Source organism: Lactuca virosa, chromosome 3 (genome assembly GCF_052849685.1).
Source record: "Lactuca virosa cultivar CGN04683 chromosome 3, Lactuca_virosa_CGN04683_v6, whole genome shotgun sequence".
NCBI classification, from domain to species: domain Eukaryota; kingdom Viridiplantae; phylum Streptophyta; class Magnoliopsida; order Asterales; family Asteraceae; genus Lactuca; species Lactuca virosa.
Window position 1 is genome coordinate 335,959,814 of NC_136428.1, and position 18,755 is coordinate 335,978,568.

At 34.9% G+C, this 18,755-nt stretch overlaps 1 long non-coding RNA gene across 1 annotated transcript; it reads right to left on the minus strand.

The window, feature by feature from the left end:
• Window positions 1–13,482: 13,482 nt before the first annotated feature.
• Window positions 13,483–16,291, minus strand: LOC145167453 (uncharacterized). The gene is made up of 2 exons (XR_013741140.1): window positions 15,449–16,291; window positions 13,483–13,762 (listed from the first exon to the last, which is right to left on the minus strand). It is a non-coding gene; the product is annotated as an uncharacterized LOC145167453 (long non-coding RNA).
• Window positions 16,292–18,755: the final 2,464 nt, after the last annotated feature.

The window sequence follows — 18,755 nt, forward strand, 5'->3', positions numbered from 1 at the left end:
TTTAAAATGGATTTTCAAAAATAAAACTGATAAATAAGGCAATATGATTCGAAATAAGGCAAGATTAGTCATTAAAGGTTACTCACAACAAGAAAGTATCGATTATGAGGAATTTTTTTCCCCTGTCACAAGACTCAAGGTTGTTCGAATTTTCTAGTGCTTATGCAGCACATAAAGATTTTGATGTGTATCAAATTGACGTCAAGTGTGCATTCCTCAACGAAGTTTTGGAGGAAACGGTCTATTTTGAATAACCACCTGGTTTCATCACTGATAAGTATCCTAATTGTTGTTATGTTTTAGATAAGGTAATTTATAAGTTGAAAAAAGAACCTCGTGCCTGATACACAACCTTGACCAACTTTTTGAAAATTGATAAATTTAAACTAGGATCAGTTGATCCGACATTATTTCCAAAGAAAGTTGGGAATTACCTGATGCCTGTTCAAATTTATGTCGGTGATATAATTTTTGGTTCAACTGAACCTTTGTTATCTAAGGAATTTGAGGAGCTTATGAAAATTCAGTTTGAAATGAGGATGATGGGGAAAATTAATATTTTTATGGATTTACCTATTATTCAAAGCATGGAAGGCGTCTTTATTAATCAGGAAAAATATACTCGCAACTTGCTTGAAAGGTTTGGGATGACGAATAACACTAAAGTAAAAATACCTATGGCAGTCGGAACTCGCTTGAACCCTTCATTGGACAAGCCAGCTGTGGACTTAACAACATATCGAAGCATGATAGGTTCAGTTTTATACTTTACTACAATTCGACCTGATATCATGTTTGTTGTGTGTAACTATGCTAGGTATCAATTAAACCCAAGAGAACCCCATCTCAATATTGTAAAGAACATATTTTTGCTATCTCAAAGGAACAGTTTCGTTGGGTCTATGGTATCCATCAAAGACAGGATTCTTTATATAAGCATTCTTAGACATAGACCTAGGTGGCTGTCAACTTGATTGAAAGATCACTACAGGTGAATGCTAATTGTTGGGTGGCAAATTAGTAAGCTGGAAATCGAAGAAACAAACGTGTGTTTCGATTTTGACTGCAGAAGCAGAGTATATGGTTGTTGCAGCTTGCACATCTCAAGTTATTTGGATACAAAGTCACCTGCTTGAATATGCAATAAAGATGTAGAAAATTCCTTTGTATTGTGACTCACAAAGTGCCATTCAAATCTGCCATAATCCAGTCCAACATCCGAAAACCAAACACATTGTTCTTCGCTATCACTTCATAAAAGACCATGTCGAAGACGGGAACATTGAGGTCCATTTTGTGAAAACAACGGATCAACTTGCAGATATTTTTACAAAACCTTTAGATGAGAAGTCATTCTTAAGGATTTTGAATGGATTGGGGATGATCGAAGCATGTTCTGTTCTAGGTTCTTCTTGATTGAAAAGATGTTAATTCGCTTAGTGTTTTTATGAATCGTTCAGAGGTTACTGTTTCAGTTCATCGTTCACATCAATTCACTTTGTGGGGAAGAAAGCAGTTCGATGTGCAGCATAATTGTTGGTTGATAACTACTACTTCGAAAGTATTTTGGTAACATTTTATAAGTTTTTTTTTGTTTATTTGTTTTTTAAAAATTAAAAATCCAAAAAGATTTTCTTATTTTTGTCTTTGATTTTCGAAAAACTAAAAATCCAAAAAGATTTTCTTGTTTTTGTATTTGTTTTTCAAAAACTAAAAATCCAAAAAGATTTTCTTGTTTTTGTTTAATTCATATTGTGTTTAACTCTTTGTGGCTCATTGTAACAACATGCTGCTATGGCATATGCTCAACAATCATATTTAGAAAGGGAACATGTATTACTTCGAACTAATGTACTAGTTAGGAGTCCCTCGAAGCATGCGGTTGTAAGTTGACCTCAAGCCTCATAGACTTTATGTCTTCGTAGCCTTAATGGAACTCTCGTTACGAACGTTCCTTCCCAATTAGGCTATATTCACATTAGGTGAAGAGCTACCTTTCTCTTCTCATATTGAGTAAAGAGACTTCTGCTATGTCAATATATTTTGTAGAGGTACAATGAGTTCTTACACACAATCTTTTTCACCAAAATTACTGTCATATTCACACACCTCACTGCATATCCTCGTCATGTCTGGTCGAAACCTACCATAATGTAGATATTGCTACACTATGTGTTTATGATCCTGAGTCATTTTTCCGTGATGATGGTGAACCCCAAAAATCTCAACAAATCAAGGAATTGCCGGTGAACATTTTGTTCAAGATTATAACGAAACACTTGTTTCAGTACCTTTTCAATATTCAAAATCATTTTCCATTCAACATGCATGATCTTAATAAAATGTTCTATAACCAAGACATTTTTGCCCAACAAGGTCCAGTACTTAATTTTTTTTTGGAATGTGATTTTAGTCTGAATATCTTTCTGACTTTTTGTTATTTCAAAACATATCCAACCATACTTGTTCCTGACTACACTGGTCATCCAAGTAATTTTGATCAATTGAATAAAACTTATGTTAAGTTGTGGTATTGAGCAAAATTGAGCCTATCTTTCAAAATCAATGAAAAAGAATCCCTTCGATGCTCATCAAAGAGTATTCGATTGTATTTCACGAGAAACCAAGCAAGCAGTTCGTCATCTCTCTTGATGTCGAATGAAGAGATCTTTTCCCGGGATCCAACTATCTTCGTATCAAATGTATTTGATATCACAATACCTATATTTTTTCAAGAAATTTTCTTCTCACTCATTCTTTGGCACACAATTACACTAGAATCCTTGAGGTTTTTGTTAATACCAACTCGAAACAAAGATTTCGCAAAGTCAGGCATATAATTTTCCTTTCAAATCCCAAAAGCAAATGAGCCTTAACTCAATGCGAGGGAACGATCTTCTCTTGATGTCAAAATAACACGACGTCCTTGATTACAGTTCAATATATGTGGCTGTTCATATCCGGCTGGGAACAACGAAAGATCTGGCAGACATGACGGTTCCAGATTTTCACGGGATTTGAGGAAATCATGATGATTACTTTTATGAAGTGGCGATTTTTACGGTGACCAGTTAAATAACCAATGCAATACATTGCATTGTCTTATTGGTTACTGGTTCAAATCGATAATTATAAAACGAAATTGGTGATACTATTTTCAGCCTTTATGCTCTCAGAACATATTTGTCAATATCATCAGTGTTTCATCGTCTTCAAATTTTTTTGCAATTACAACAATGGTGGCTCCTAACAACAATGTTGATCCCTCAAACACCACCAATGAAGAAGAAATCTCACAACCCCTAATGAAGATTTAGAGAACGAATATTCATTTATTGCCAACTGTTGATCAATATCCAGAACAATTACAAATGTTGATTCTTGCCCTAAATCACTATATTCTTTCCACGATGTTATCGTTGTCGTTTTCTATTCCAATGACTTGGTTGTCTCTTGCTGGTTCTACTTCCGTATTCAACAGAACAGCCAAGGTTGTTACCTTTCAATTAACGAATAACAAACTACGAAAGCTTACGAAGAAACAATTTTCCCAAATCATGAAGCTACCGGTCTCAGGTACCTTTTATGAAGTCACTAATGAACGGGTTCTTCACATGCTCAACGAGATGGGTCATCAACTAGTTCTGACTAAAATTAGTCATTTTCATAAATCGAGTCTTCCCTGTATTTGAAGTTTTCTGTTTAGCATTGTATTGCGATGATTGACTAGTCGCAGTTCAGGGTTGGACAAAGCAAAATTGGAAGTTTATGCGATGATTGTTAGCATCTACTATGATTGGGATGTTGATTATGTCACACAACTATGGGAAGTATTTGGCTCAGCAATTACTCACACCAATATGATTAATAGTTTTTCTTGTGCTCAATATTGGAGTTTGATTCTCAAGGTGGTGTACGGACAAAAAGGGATTTTGGTTCCTTCGGATGTCGAAACTGGTGAGATTTTGATATTGAAAGCTCCAAAACCTTTTGTTGATGATCCAGTTATTTTTCCAAGTGTTGCTTGCATTCCAGATACAATGTTGATGTGTATTGATCCGAAAAACCCAATTCTTGTTCAGTACTTGGCATCCATTGATGCTAATGTTTCTGTTGGTGCTCTTCTGCAAAAAGGGGCTGAGGGTTCTTTGAAAGTTGTTAAAGTAACGAAGAAGAAAAAGAAGAAGCAGACTATGAAACCACAACATGCTAAAGATCATGTGGTGGAGGAAGTTTCTAAAGAAGTTATTCCTTCGAAGACTGGTATTCTCAAGCGCACTAAGAATCCAATCAAGAGGCCTCATCATTATCCAGTCAGGCCATCTGTTCAAGAACCTGAAATTGATACAACTGAGCAAACCCAGGTTGATTCTTTGCATACTCATTCTTCTCAGAAGGGTATCAAGAAGATTCGTAAACCCTAATTCAACAAAATAGGTGAGCTGTTTAGAGACATTCTTGTTCCTGTTTCACCTGCCACATAGAAACATCAATCCCTAGAAGTGGTTCAAAAGATTAAAACGAAGAAAAGACAACTTGAAGATCCAGTTGATCACGTAATTGTCGAAACGGATAATGATAGTGAAAGTAGGGATAATCGTTATGAAGATTTTGGGCGTGGGTCACCTCGAAGGGATTCTCCTATCAAGTCGATTTTTGAGGAGATGAGAAATCCTAGTGTCAATGTAAACATATTTAATACGGATATGAACACTAATTAGAATGATCACACATCTACATCCATCCTTGAGCAGACTACTATCATACCGCCCGGGGTTTCGCAAACCGAGTCCCATACGGAGGAGGTTCGAACTCTAGAAATCACTGTGAATGTATCTAATACGGACACAAATGTCAATACGGGTGAAGTGGTGTCGAACAAATAAGATTTTGTTACTTCAATTCTTGCAACATCCACCATTCCGACTTCAAACATTTCTACCATTGAAACCTCAACCATTGAAGCATCCATTTCGTTACCACCACTTTCATCACCTATTCTAACTTCATTTCCAGTTTCAACTATTTCACCAACTTACTCCACAATTATGCATGAAACAATTACTACTCTTTTCTAATCTCAATCTAATGAAGTAGAGAGAGTAATTCTTGATGCAAAAATGAATGATTATGATGTGATGGTTTCTATTGATGGTCTGCAGTTCGACCCAGAAGAGGATAATGTTCCTGATGACATGATCATGTCCGGTAAACATGTCAAAATCCTTAACTCCAAAATCAATAATCTTCTACAAATTCAAGTAGATACTGGGGGAAGCAATTTTGTTTCTAGAGTAAACATGGAATACTTATTGAAGTCTCATGAGAATCGTCTTCGCACCTTGGTTGGAATTCTTGAAGAGAAACGGGTCGAACGGTTGAATGTTCACTCTAGGGGTGCAAACGAGTCGAGCCGAGCCCGAGCCTGGCCAGGCTCGGCTCGGGCTCGTTTAAGTTCTAAGAGGCTCGAGCTCGAGCTCGGCTCGATTCGAGCTTCTTGTACTGAGCTCGGCTCGAGCTCGTAAATAATTACACATGCTCGACTCGGGCTCGGCTTGTTTTTTGTCTGACTTGCCTAAATAAGCTTAAGCTCGGCTCGAGCGTGTTAAGAAGCTCGTTTACTAATACCCTAAATTCCTAATCCACAAATATGTTTTTATTTTAATATATAAAAAAATAAGAAATTATATTATATAAAGGCTCGTTTAGGCTCGCGAGCCTAATCGAGCTTAGTGACATAGGTTCGAGCTCGAGCTCGTTTAATAAACGAGCTTAATATTAAGCTCGAGCTCGGCTCGGGGTCATCTAAAATCAGTTTCGAGTCGAGCTTTTAGCGATCCGATCCCGAGTAGCTCACGAATAGCTTGGCTCGTTTGCACCCCTAAGCTTTGAGTATGAAATTCAAAAACTTCATGATGTGGTTAAGGAGCGTCATGATCTTTTTGTGGAACAAGTAATGAAGATAAAAGAATTTGTGGATCTTCAGGTGGCTGAACTTAAGTCAGAAATGGCAAAAGAAGTTGAGAAAATGGAGAAAAACGATACTTTGTTACATGGTAAGGTTGATGTTGTTGTTGATGTCATCGCGAAGTTGGTTGAATTCAATACTTCTTATTCAACCACGATTGAAGTGAAATCGGATCAGGATTGTAAGGTGTTGCATAAGTTTGAGGAATTCTTATCAAGCATTAAGGAGTCAATTTTGAAAGTTGATCTTTCGACTTAGTCAACTGTGTCTCAAGAGTCCATTTCTCAATTGATTTTGAAGATTGAAACGATATCAAAACTGAGCGAGCACCCATCCTTGAGTTGGTCCTTTGCTTACCAATAAATGCTCCTCGTGCTATGCAAGTGATTGGAAAAGTGATTTCGACTAAGATACACACTTCACTTCCTATTTCACTAACCACAACTTCAACAACAACCACATTAAGACAATCACAAAAGGAATTGTTATAAATGAAAAATCTGGAGGTTCAAGTTCGAGTTCTATGCTACCACCTTCGAAAGACGATCAAGGGGATAAAGGAAAAGGTATTATGGTGACTCCTTCTGAAGAAGAAAGGAAAAAGCAATAGGCATTAGATATTCAGAATAAAAGGTAGATAAACAACATTATGAGGTGAAGGCAGAATGACCCACCTGGCTTGAATAAGGGTGATCCCAGCAAGCAGTGGTGTTATGAAACCATTGAAGAAATAGTTTCGATTGGGATGAATGACTTCTTTCGCAAAGCACCAAAAATGAGTTATGACTTTGAGAACTCAGATTTCAGTCAGCTTGACTCCCTTTGAACCATATGTCGTTTACTTCATCTCGGTTCAAAATCGCAAAAAAACATCAAAGATAAAGATGAGTTCAAAAGGCTCAAGATGCGATTTCATGTTATATTGGGGAAAAATGAAGAAGAAGTGTGGTCATCAGTAAAGATTGAGAAAGTGATGTCCATCACTCGAGAAACCCTATTCGGAGGTCTTTTACAAAACTTTCGATATGTTGTCTTGATGGAAAACAACGTGGTTTGTGAAATTTTAATTGTTAACTTCCCTCTCATGAACTTGAATGACTAGGTGACGGTGACAAGGATTTTGAGCAATTTTGATGTTTCAAAGCTTCCTGAGTCGAACAAAAATGATTTCATTATTGGATTTTCTCACATTAAGGTTTTCACAGATAACTATTATGATTGCCTAGCAATAACTGATATTGAGCTTACGATGACTATTAACAAGAATTCGAAGGTTCCCTAGTCATTGTTGAAGGGGAAGTACTGTTGGATTAGGTGTCTAAGCCCATAACTATAATTGGTATGTACTTGACCCGATAGTAGCATGGTCCTTTTGGGCTGCCTTCACTAGAGCAATTTGATAGGATGGACTTTTGAGGAAGATGTTATTTGTGATTTATTAATATATTATAATTATAATATATTAATTGAGAAGGCATATTATTTAATTAGTATTGATTAAGAATTGATTTGGAATTAATTTAGTGATCAAAAGAGAATGATTAAATTTACGGGGACTGATTAAGTAAATTAGTAATAGTTATAGTATAGGCTAATGATCCATGGTTGATTAGGATGGGCTAAACCTATATGATAATCCATGAAGGTTTAAACCCAAAGGGCCTAAGAAATATGAAGGGTGATGGTGAATTAGGGTTTGAATGGATGTAACCCTAGGCTTTCCCACACTATAAAAGCATCCCCTTAGCCCCTAAAATCGGCCCATGCATTCTAAAGAAGAACTATAACCGATTTTAGTGCTATCTAGCCTCTCCTCATAAGCCTCCTCTTGCATTTGGTGTTTGTGACACATTAGAGGCATCACATTTGAGGTGCTAAAGCTTTTAAAGGCCAAAAACTATAACTTACATCAAGAGGTATTCATCTAACTTGGTTTTATGTTGTATGTCTTCAATTGCATGCTAGTTAGGATGTATGCTTTGGAAATTTGAAATTGCATGTATAATTAGAGAAAACTTAGATCCAAAGCATCTAGGGTTGCATGTGCACCCTATAAGTGTTATAGTGCTCAAAACCCAACAGTGGTATCAGAGCCTAGGATTGTTTTCTATTATACTAATGCTATTGTGTAATTTTCAAAGCTGAAAAATTGTAATTTTGGACTCTGACTGCTGGACTCGACGAGTCCTATGATTGTACTCGATGAGTTGGATAATTAGATGATGAACTCGACGAGTCCATTGCCAGACTCGACGAGTTGGATCATCTGATGGCAGTTTTCTTGAGATTTAGGCCAGAATTGGATTACGATCATTACCACAAACTGCTTTGTATCATTAAAAATGTTTTTTCTGATATGGTAGTGATTATCCTTATCCAATGAAAGGACAATTATCAAATTTTAAGATAATAAGTTGATTATTTGTATTATTTGATGTGAATTGTCTTTCTATATGAGTTAGATTAGATCAACTTGATGAATAACAAATTATATGATAAATGAATAAGTTATAACTGATCAAAATTGCACTTGAAGAGAGTTTCATAATTTGTCCTCAAGTTATGAAATATGAAAAGTCTCATTCATGAACATTAAAACTCATAAGTTATGGAAACCAAAAGTTTTGAAGAGTTACAAAACTTGCCCTTAAGTTTTGGAATTTGTAAAGTCTCACTTATGACACATTTAATTCCAAACCTTAGAATTTTAAAGTTTAAAATTCAACCCTTATACTATTATAATATTAAAAGTTAATACTTAGGCCCCGTTTGATAGTTTCTATCCGAGAAAGTGCTGTCTGGGAAACTGTTGTATGGGAAAGTTTTCTGACTGAGAAAGAAACAATGTTGTTTGATTGTACATCTGATTGACTATGCAGAATAATGAAAAATGACAATATTCCCCTGTTGTTCTATACAGTGATGGATAAAATTGTTGAATAATTATAAAAACATACAAATTGTCATACAAAATCAAAGTTATACAATAATCATTTAAAAATCCAAATAGAATGTCAATTAAGTTTTTTTTTAGTTTTTTTTAAGTTAATGTTACGTCGTTATTCTTTCTAGCAATTATTTTTTTGTTATAACTCAACATGTGATTATTGACACGGTTTATGTCCGATAATAGTGGGATGAATGATTTTTTTTCAAAATATATTAGGATGATGGTAGGTTGTCCAAAAAAAAGAACTAATCCAATAAAAATGAATTAAAAATTTAACTAAAAGAAATTAACAATCCAATAAAGTAATATTTATTAACATATAAATATTATATATTTATAAATAATATTTTTTAATATATAATAATCCAATAAAAATACTTAATTCATTAAAAATAAAAAAAGAATTGTTTAAAAGAAATTAATAATCTAATAAAATAATATTAATTAATACATAAATATTATATATAAAAAATAATATTTATTAATATATAATAATTCAATAAAAAAGAAATTAAAAAAATTATTTAAAAGAAATTAATAATGCAAGAAAGAAAGAGACAGAGTTTGGGGCACAATTGTCTTTCCAGCCTATTTAGCCAGAAAGATATGGTTTTGGAGCTTTCTGGTAAAGACATATCTTACCTGGAAAGTCCTATTTTTTATGCATGTCAAACAGTCTTTCCGGTCCATTCAGCCAGAAAGATCTGTTTAGACCTGGAAAGATGTCTATCAAACGGGGCCTTATATATATATATATATATATATATATATATATATATATATATATATATATATATATATATATATATATATATATATATATATATATATATATGTGTGTGTGTGTGTGTGTGTGTGTGTGTGTGTGTAAGACAAGTCAGTCTTACCGTTAGTAGGCCTCATTTACGAAGCCGGTCTATAAGGGGGGTATAAGGATATTGTCTATAAAATGGTGATTTAATGGGTGTCCACTCTCACCCAACGCTTCCTTGACTGGTGGAGGGTCGTTAGCCAAACGGGTAGGATAAGACATAAATGGTGCTATTCCATGAAATTGCACTTTGCACCTTGCCAAGTCGTTAGTGGAGTGTGTACGGTTAACTGCCACACTAATTTGGTACTAACAAGGGTGGCAAAGGGTAGCTTGATGTTTGTCATAGATTAATAGAGCGTGTGTGGTTAACCGACACATTGATTAGGTGATAAGTGACATCAAGAGTACCAAGCAATTTGCATGGTTATTCACACCTTGTTTGTGATCCTCGGTATCCCAATTACAAACTTGAAGGGCATAATCAAGATTTAAACATGCCATTTAAAAGTTCAATGAATCTCAAAGAATCTAGGAATTTTAATTCATTTAAAACTTAATAATAAATTTCATTTTTCATGGCGGAAATTGGTAAATCGTCATTTACCTACCATCAAATATTTTGCAATTGGATTACGCATCCCTCTTTCGAATTGTAGAATATTCTGTTGGGTTTTAGCCTTAATATTTCATTTGGGTGTTATACTAATGATTCCTATCTTATATATGTTGGATTTAGTGTCTAAGCCCATAACTATAACTGCTATGTACTTGACCCGATAGTAGCATGGTCCTTTTGGGTTACCTTCACCAATGCAATTTGATAAGATGGTTTTATGAGAATAAGGTTATTTACGATTTATTAATATATTATAAGTATAATATATTAATATAGTTATTTAATTAGTATTGTCCAAGAATTAATTTGGAATTAAATTATGTGGTCAAAAGAGACTAATTAAATATGGAGGGATTGATTATGTAAATCAATGATACTTATAGTATGGGCTAAGTGATCCATGATTATGTAAGTGGCTAACCAATAATATAACCCATGTATTTGTTGGGTTTTGAGCATTCTAACACTCCTATGGTGTACATGCAACCCTATAAACTTTGGATCTATGTTTTCTCTATTATACATGCAAATATTAACTATTCCAAGGTTTCATCCTAACTAGCATATTATGAAGCACCTATACTACAAAGTTCTAGTTAGATGAGATACCTTTTGATGTAGCTTGATGTCTTCAAGCTTTAAGAGCTTAGCCCCAATAGTGTGGAAGCCTCAAATGGAATCACAAATCACCAAAACACCTTGGAAGAACTTGAGAGAATATGTATGCACACTAAAATCGGCCCACTCTTATTTTCACACACTTGTGCCAATTTTGTGAGCCAATGACCCCTTTATATATTATGGAGGATTAGGGTTACATCCATGTAAACCCTAATACCCATGACCTTTCATTTACATAGGATCCATGGGTTAAAAGCTCCATGGACCATCTATGAAAGCTTAGCCCAACCTAAATGAACTTGGCCCATTCCATATATATAAGAGTCCATATTTAATTAGTTCTTTTTGATCACTTAATTAATTCTAAATTAATTCTTGATCAATACTAATTAAATAATATGATTCCATATTAATATATTAGAACTTATAATATATTAATATAAATCATAAATATACTATTCTCAAAAGACTATCCATATAAATTGTGCCGGTGAAGTGCAACCCAAATGGACCATGCCGGGTCGGGTCAAGTACATACCAAATATAGTTATGGACTTAGACATTAATCCAACAGTCTCCCACTTGGATAAGTCTAAAACTATTATTGAGTATGACTTCAAAACCTAACTGGCAATCGTAGCTCTTAAAGCCGCTGTCGAACTCTGACCTTGTCAATGACTTGTCCATTAGATAAGGGATCATATATTCCTCCATTCTAGATATCATATGGACTGAGACATGGATTATAATCATTCTCTCTGTCCATTTGTTGTTTCCCGATTTTCGATTTATGATGACTGACTGATTGAACAAATCAAATCAGTCCTGGCTTGGCCAAGCACTCACATGTGTCATCGCTAAATCATCGAGGGGCCCACAGATATCGCTTTTATCCCGAAGGTAAAAGGAATGGATAAACTTCGACTCATATGGCTTGTTCTACTACTTGTTGAATCATACACAATGGCGCGTTTTATAACATCGAGTTACCAAATGCGTTTTCGTGCAATCAATGTATAACCAACTCATAGTAACAACTCATATCTCTAGGTTTGAAGAATATAAGATATTATCGTCTCATGATCACTCGTGATAAAATCCATGAAGTGATTCAAATGAGCGCGGGTTGAATCCAATACTCAGAAGTTATGAGCACTCATGAGTGTTGTAGCACCACTTTGTCCACCAACTCGGACCTCTACAAACCAACCCATGAAAGTCTTGATTCATATCTACTTCCAACATATGACCGACTGTGGATTGTTTGAATAACTTAATCATTCAGGAAGAGCGACTTAGTTATTCTGGAAGTCAAAACATGCAAAGTGAAACACAAGAATAAATGAATCAAATATGGTATCAAACCCTATGAATATAAATAAACACTTTTATTTATCACCATACTGATTACTCATTATTCATTGTTTCAGTTTTATCAACTTTATACTTGAATTAAAAACATTAGTTGTCCCATGCTCCAAGCATGTACACTATGTTTTTCTTAAACAATAGCTTTGCCATACACCAAGTATGCACTCTATGTTTGTCTATGATCCTTACTTTGTGAAATAAACCAATTGAACATAATTTCAATGATTCTAATTTCACACTCCCAAATCCTTATCGAAAAATGTGAGAATTTCAAATTCCTATCATTTATCGAAATCTGTTTAGATTTTAAACTTATATGCACTGACCCTCCTGTAACAAACCGCACTCTTTTAACCGAAAAACCGCACCACCTCATTTTGTGGTTAAAAACCGAAACCGCACCGAAATAACCGCAAAACCGCAAAAATAACCGCAAAATCGAACCGAATCAGAACCGCAATTTTCGGTTTTTGGCTTTAAAAAACCGCAATTTGCGGTTGCGGTTGCGGTTTTATACAAAAACCGCACCGAACCGCACCATGCTCACCCCTAGCCGAAAGTTTTTAACAATAATTGAATAAAGGGTATTATTTTAGTATTCTAGAACAGGGACTAAATTTGTATAAGAATTTTAAAAGTGGGACCATGTTTGAAAAACAAAAACAATTCGGAATATTTTTTTAAAAGTGATATAAGCTCCCTAAACAAAAATTCAATTTTACTGTTTTATTATTTTTTTTATTTGTACTTATTATGAAATATGAATCGTTTTTCTATAAATGTTATTTATTGATATTTACCTATTAATTTTTAATACTAATGTTTGGATAATTTTATATGCCGTAATATTAAATCCAAAACATAAAATTATAAACCATAGAACCCAAATCATAAATAAAACTATTTGTAAAAACGGAATACAAATATGTACAAATCTTATAAATATATTTAGTGTTAAATGATATGAAAACATACATTGCATGATTTTATTGAAATATAACATATTTCGAAATGAAAACAATCACCAAAAGAAAACTATTTTCTGTCAACCAAAAACTATTTTCTGTCCACCAAAAAGAAACTGTTCTCCAGAAAGAAAATATTCATCACCTATTGTACTTTTATCTCAAAATAACACTATGTTTTTACTTGTAACCCAAAGTAACATCCTTTTATTTTCATCCTTAACAACTGCTTGAAAGAAAACCTAATCGCCTCCATAAACTAATTATCAAAGGAAGCTGTCCAACGCTGAAAATGAACTATTAATTCCTTGCCAACAAAAAATAGCATGCCAAATGGCTGAGAGAAACTATTTTCCGTCAAAAGAAAACTAATTGTCGTGTGGAAACTATTTGTTGAATGGAACTAGCTGGTGCCCCGCATCTACGTTCTTAGCTACAAATTGTTCGCCGATAGGAACTATCCAGCACAAAACAAGCCGTCAGAAGACCGAAACACGAAAAAGAAACTAATCTTCGCATGAAAACTATCTACCCAAAGAAACTATCTGGCGCCGCTGCATCGCGCGGATATCCTACTAGTATATATATATATATATATATATATATATATATATATATATATATATATATATATATATATATATATATATATATTAGATTCTAGAGTTGCCACTTTTGGTCTCTCCATCTTCGATATTATATTATACGACCTTATTTTATTCAAATAAGAGCACATGTATTTAACAACTTTGATTGTTTTGGTGGCTCCTCAACTATTTCAAATTTTTACCACAAAAGTTTTGATACTTAGCCATTTTTGGTGCCTTCTCAACTTTTTACAATTTGCCTCTTTTTGTCCATCTTTAACTTTTTCAAAGTTTTGCCACAAAACTCTTAACAATTTGTCACTTTTGGTCTTTCCTTAACTTTTAACCACATTAGTTTGTGGAGTTGTCACTTTTGGTCCCACAACTTCAATATTCTTTACTGATAACTATAATGGGTTTAAGAGTTGCCCACTTTTGGTCCCTGACATTACCAAATGTGATACATCAAGTTTTTGCCTTATTATTTTATGGAGTTGTCGCTTTTGGTCCCCACACCTTTTATATTCTACTATACGACCTTATTCTTCTAAAATAAAAATACATATATTTAATTATAAAAGATAATAATAAATATCAAATAAAGTATTTGTAGCACTATGTAACAACGTTGCTACTATAGGTAAAAATAAACCTTTTAAAGTATGATGCCCTAACATGATTTTTTAAATAAAAAAATTGTAAAGTTTTAGGTTTTTAAACTTTTGAGTTTGCCACTAAAGCTTTATTTTTTTTACCATAATGCATAGTTTTAGAGTGTTACATTTTTACCCTAAAATTTTGTTATCTTACACTTTGGTCATAAATAATCTAAAAATTTAGACATAAAATTTTTTATTTTAGACTTTAGCTACAAAACTTTCTTATTTTGTCATATTTAATCCCTAAACTTTTGTATGTTCGGACTTTCTACCGCTTACTTTGTCGAATGCTACTATTTATCCCTTACTTTGTGAAATATCACTTTTTCCCTTTAACTTTGAACACCGACATTTTCATCTCTTATCTTTCGGAACTTCACGGTTTGTAGGTTTTATATGTTTGTTCCCTAGGTAGAAAAGAAATTACAAAAACGGTCCTTGTAATATACGTAATAGGTCTATGTACATAATTATATTTATAGGAATGACGTACATGTTAAAAAATTATATAAATGCCCTTTCCTAATAACAAATTTTAAAAAGTGAGCTTTTATCCCTATGTGGAAAATGAATTACGAAAATGATCCCTGTGATTTTTTTTTTTCAAAAATAGTCTTTATAACTTTGGCAAAGAGGGGATAGACATTTTGTAGTTATTATTCTTATTATTATTATTCTTATTATTATTATTATTATATTTGTTTCATAAAAGAATATGTCGAATAAAGTTACCCTTTATGTTTAACTTTTAAAAAGTTTGATAATGTTAGAAAAAAATATGAAAAAACAACTCAAGGTGCCTTTTGGTCTTTTAACCTTGAAAGGTTTCGTACTTCGATTTCACTTTATGTTTTAACTCTTTTTATTTTGATAGTATAACAGGAAAGAGGAGAATACCACATGCAAGGTCCTGACGTGTATGAGACTGAAGTTGGCTTCATTATCTTCACTGAAGTCCAACAGCGAATCCAAGATATCACCAAACCTCCCAAGATTCGACTTTCGATGCTTTAACCTCTCACTTATAAACCTTTCCGTCAGTTTAGCGAACCAATCATGAGCAGCCTTCGCCCGGCGCCGGATACGCTGCGGATCCAAAAGTTTCAACCCCGGAAATATGTCTGCTATGTTAAACCCCCCAATATCTTGAACCCCCCAATATCTTCGGACTCGTAGCTGGTCACATCCTGTGAAAGTAATGTGTTCGACATCATGTAGAGCGCCACTGCGAATGCCAACTTTCCGATATCTACGGCCATATTTTTCCGAGCAGACTCCCGCAGATACTCCAACATCCCTTCTATGACGTTCTGGCGAAGGTCTTGGAGGGTGTCGAGTTTCTTTTGGTGGGTGAGGTAAGTGTTGAGGGCTTTCCGTGCAGTCCGCCACTCGTCGTTTGCTGAGATCCATAGGACCGCCGACACATGGTTTTTCATGCCGGTGACAGCGTCTGAGACAACCCGGCCAGAGCAGGCTTCGTCATTGTGTTGGAGGATTTCTCTGGCGGAGTCGGGTGTGGACGCCACCACGCAGGTGATACTGCCCAATCGGATTGTCATGAGTGGATCGTATTTCATGGAGAGTTTGGATAGGGATACATGGGGTTTGGATCCAATGTCAAGGAGGTTTCCGATGATGGAGAGGCCCAGAGGACCTGGAGGTAGTCTTCTTCTACGGTAGAGGTCGAGACCATGGAGGAAGAATAAGAAAATTATGAAAGATATAACTAAAAAAAGAAGTTCCATTGTTTCTTATCTTGTATGTAATTCAAAGGGGTTCTTATTTATTGACTAATTAAGGGTAATTTTAATATACAAACTTAAAATTAAACTCACTAATCATATGAATCATATGTTTTGTTTCTTTCATAAATTAATTGATTTCTCTTTCTTAATATAATAGTATTTTCAAATAACTTATATATTTTCAAATTCCCCCCTTATATTTGTTATTAAAGTTGCCGTTAACATCTACTGATTAATCTTTTAGTACTTCTTATTTATTTTTAGAACGACGGAAGATTTTATTAAAAAACCAGCAAGGCGCTAGAAAAAACACATTCCAACACAATAGAAGTTAAACCAAGATTGTGAAGCCAATCCGTCCATTTACGCATATAACTTTATTATACCTATTGGAAATCCAAAAACAAACAAACAAACAAACAAACTTAACAACCTCATCAAAAATATGGATTTCCTATGAGAAACCGTTCCAAAAATTATGGAATTTCTGAAATTCCACAAGCACCAAAAGGCTGAAAAAACCACTTCTTCAAAAGCTTCTCGTTGGCCGCCACACAACTGAACATAATCAAACCAAGAGATAATATATGTAGTAGAAGACTGGTCAGGAAGCTGTACTCCCCACCAAATAGCAATCCTACTCCATATATCAGTCAGCTCACTGCACCCTATAAAAAGATGTTTATTAGTCTCCACAACATTAAGACAAATCGGACACATAATCGAATGCAGCTCCAACCCTTGAATAGACAATTTCTCCCTAGTCGGGATGCAACCAAGCTTGATCCTCCAAATGAGAATGTTAATTCTGTTAGGAACCTAATAGTTCCACCTGGTCTCCGTACCACTCACACCAAGCAGACTAGAATCAATAATAGAACGAGCTGAAGAAACTGAAAAACGATCTGATACATCACCGAGCCAACCCAATCTATCTAGAGTATCTTACAGCCGACAATGCTTCAATAAATCCATGAAGTCGTCCCAATGGCTCTGCTTAATACCTCCCTAGGACAACGCCGAAGCCTAGTAGAGTCCCAACCTCAAAGAACCCGATCTCTGGCAGAAGCCAATTTATGATTGTCAATTGCATAAACTCTATGAAAGGAAACTGCAAGAGACGTATACGCCAGCCATTTGTATTGCGAAAAAGACGTAGAAGAACCATCCCCCACTCTAATTGGGCATAAAGATAAGAGATCAATCTCGTGATCCCAAAGATTGTCAATCGTACAAATAAGGTTATTCCAAGGACCCAACCAAGAACCACGAGGAGATAAAGAAGAAAGTTTTAACGCCCGTGTTTCTGGGCTAAGCATTAACGATGATGTAATAATCTAGGTCAACCATTGTAACCTACTTTGAAGTAATATAGATGAATTATTTGAGCATTATGTGAATTACGTGAATTATGTGCTTTTGTGTGATTATATACTTGTTTGCAAAGATATAATAAAATAAGCGTCAAAATAAGAGAGCGTGCATAAAAAGAACGCCCAAATCTGACTTCGTATGAGGAAGTTATGATTTTTCTAAGTTTCGAATCAGAAGTGCACAGCTCGGAGTTCGAATTGTAGATCAAACGATTTTAGCCGACACAACCTAAACGAGAATCGAAGATCTCGTCAATAGGAGCTCAACGATAAAAAGACAGACGAAAACAGAGTCTGTATGTAGAAGTTATGAGTTTTACACGGTCGTTTAGCAGTGTAATCTTCTCATACTATTAAATTTAAAATCAGTCGAGAATTAATCAACAAAGTCTAAACGAAAGTTGTAGAGTACGGTCCCACCTACGCGTGGACATAAAGAACGTCCAAAAACAGAGCTCATATGCAAGAGTTATGAATTTTTGAAGTCGGAATGTCAAAATTGTGAGACTGGGTGCAAGCCTACGCCCCGCGTAGAGAAGGGACGCCCAGCGTCCGAGGTACGCCCAACGTACGAGAAGATTACGCCCAACGGTCTCGCCTTGCATGGTTTGAAACGAGCCACGTCGATTAATCCGTAGAGTGACATGCGTTGTACGACCCTCGCTCCTACGCGTACGCAGGTACGCCCTGATGGGATTTAGGTAAAACAAATAAACCAGAAAACAATTCCTAAGTTCACATGCAACCTACTTTGGATCTATGTTTTAACTATTGAACATACAACTTTGAATTGCAAAACAAGAACCCTAGAGGAGGAGGCTATTTTCGAAAATAGTAAACTAGGGTTTAGGAGTTACATACCTTTCAATTGTTATAGCAAACAATTGATAATTCCCTTGATCTTGATCTTGATCTTCTTGGAAGCTTAGCACCACAAATGTAATGCCTCTAATGGAATCACACCCAAGTACTAGCAAGAAGGAAACTAGAAGGAGAGAGGGTAGAGAGAGTATGCAATTTCGGCCCTAGGGTTTCTTCAAAGAAGGAGTGACCGATTTTGAGAGCTGGGAGGCTCCTTATATAGCT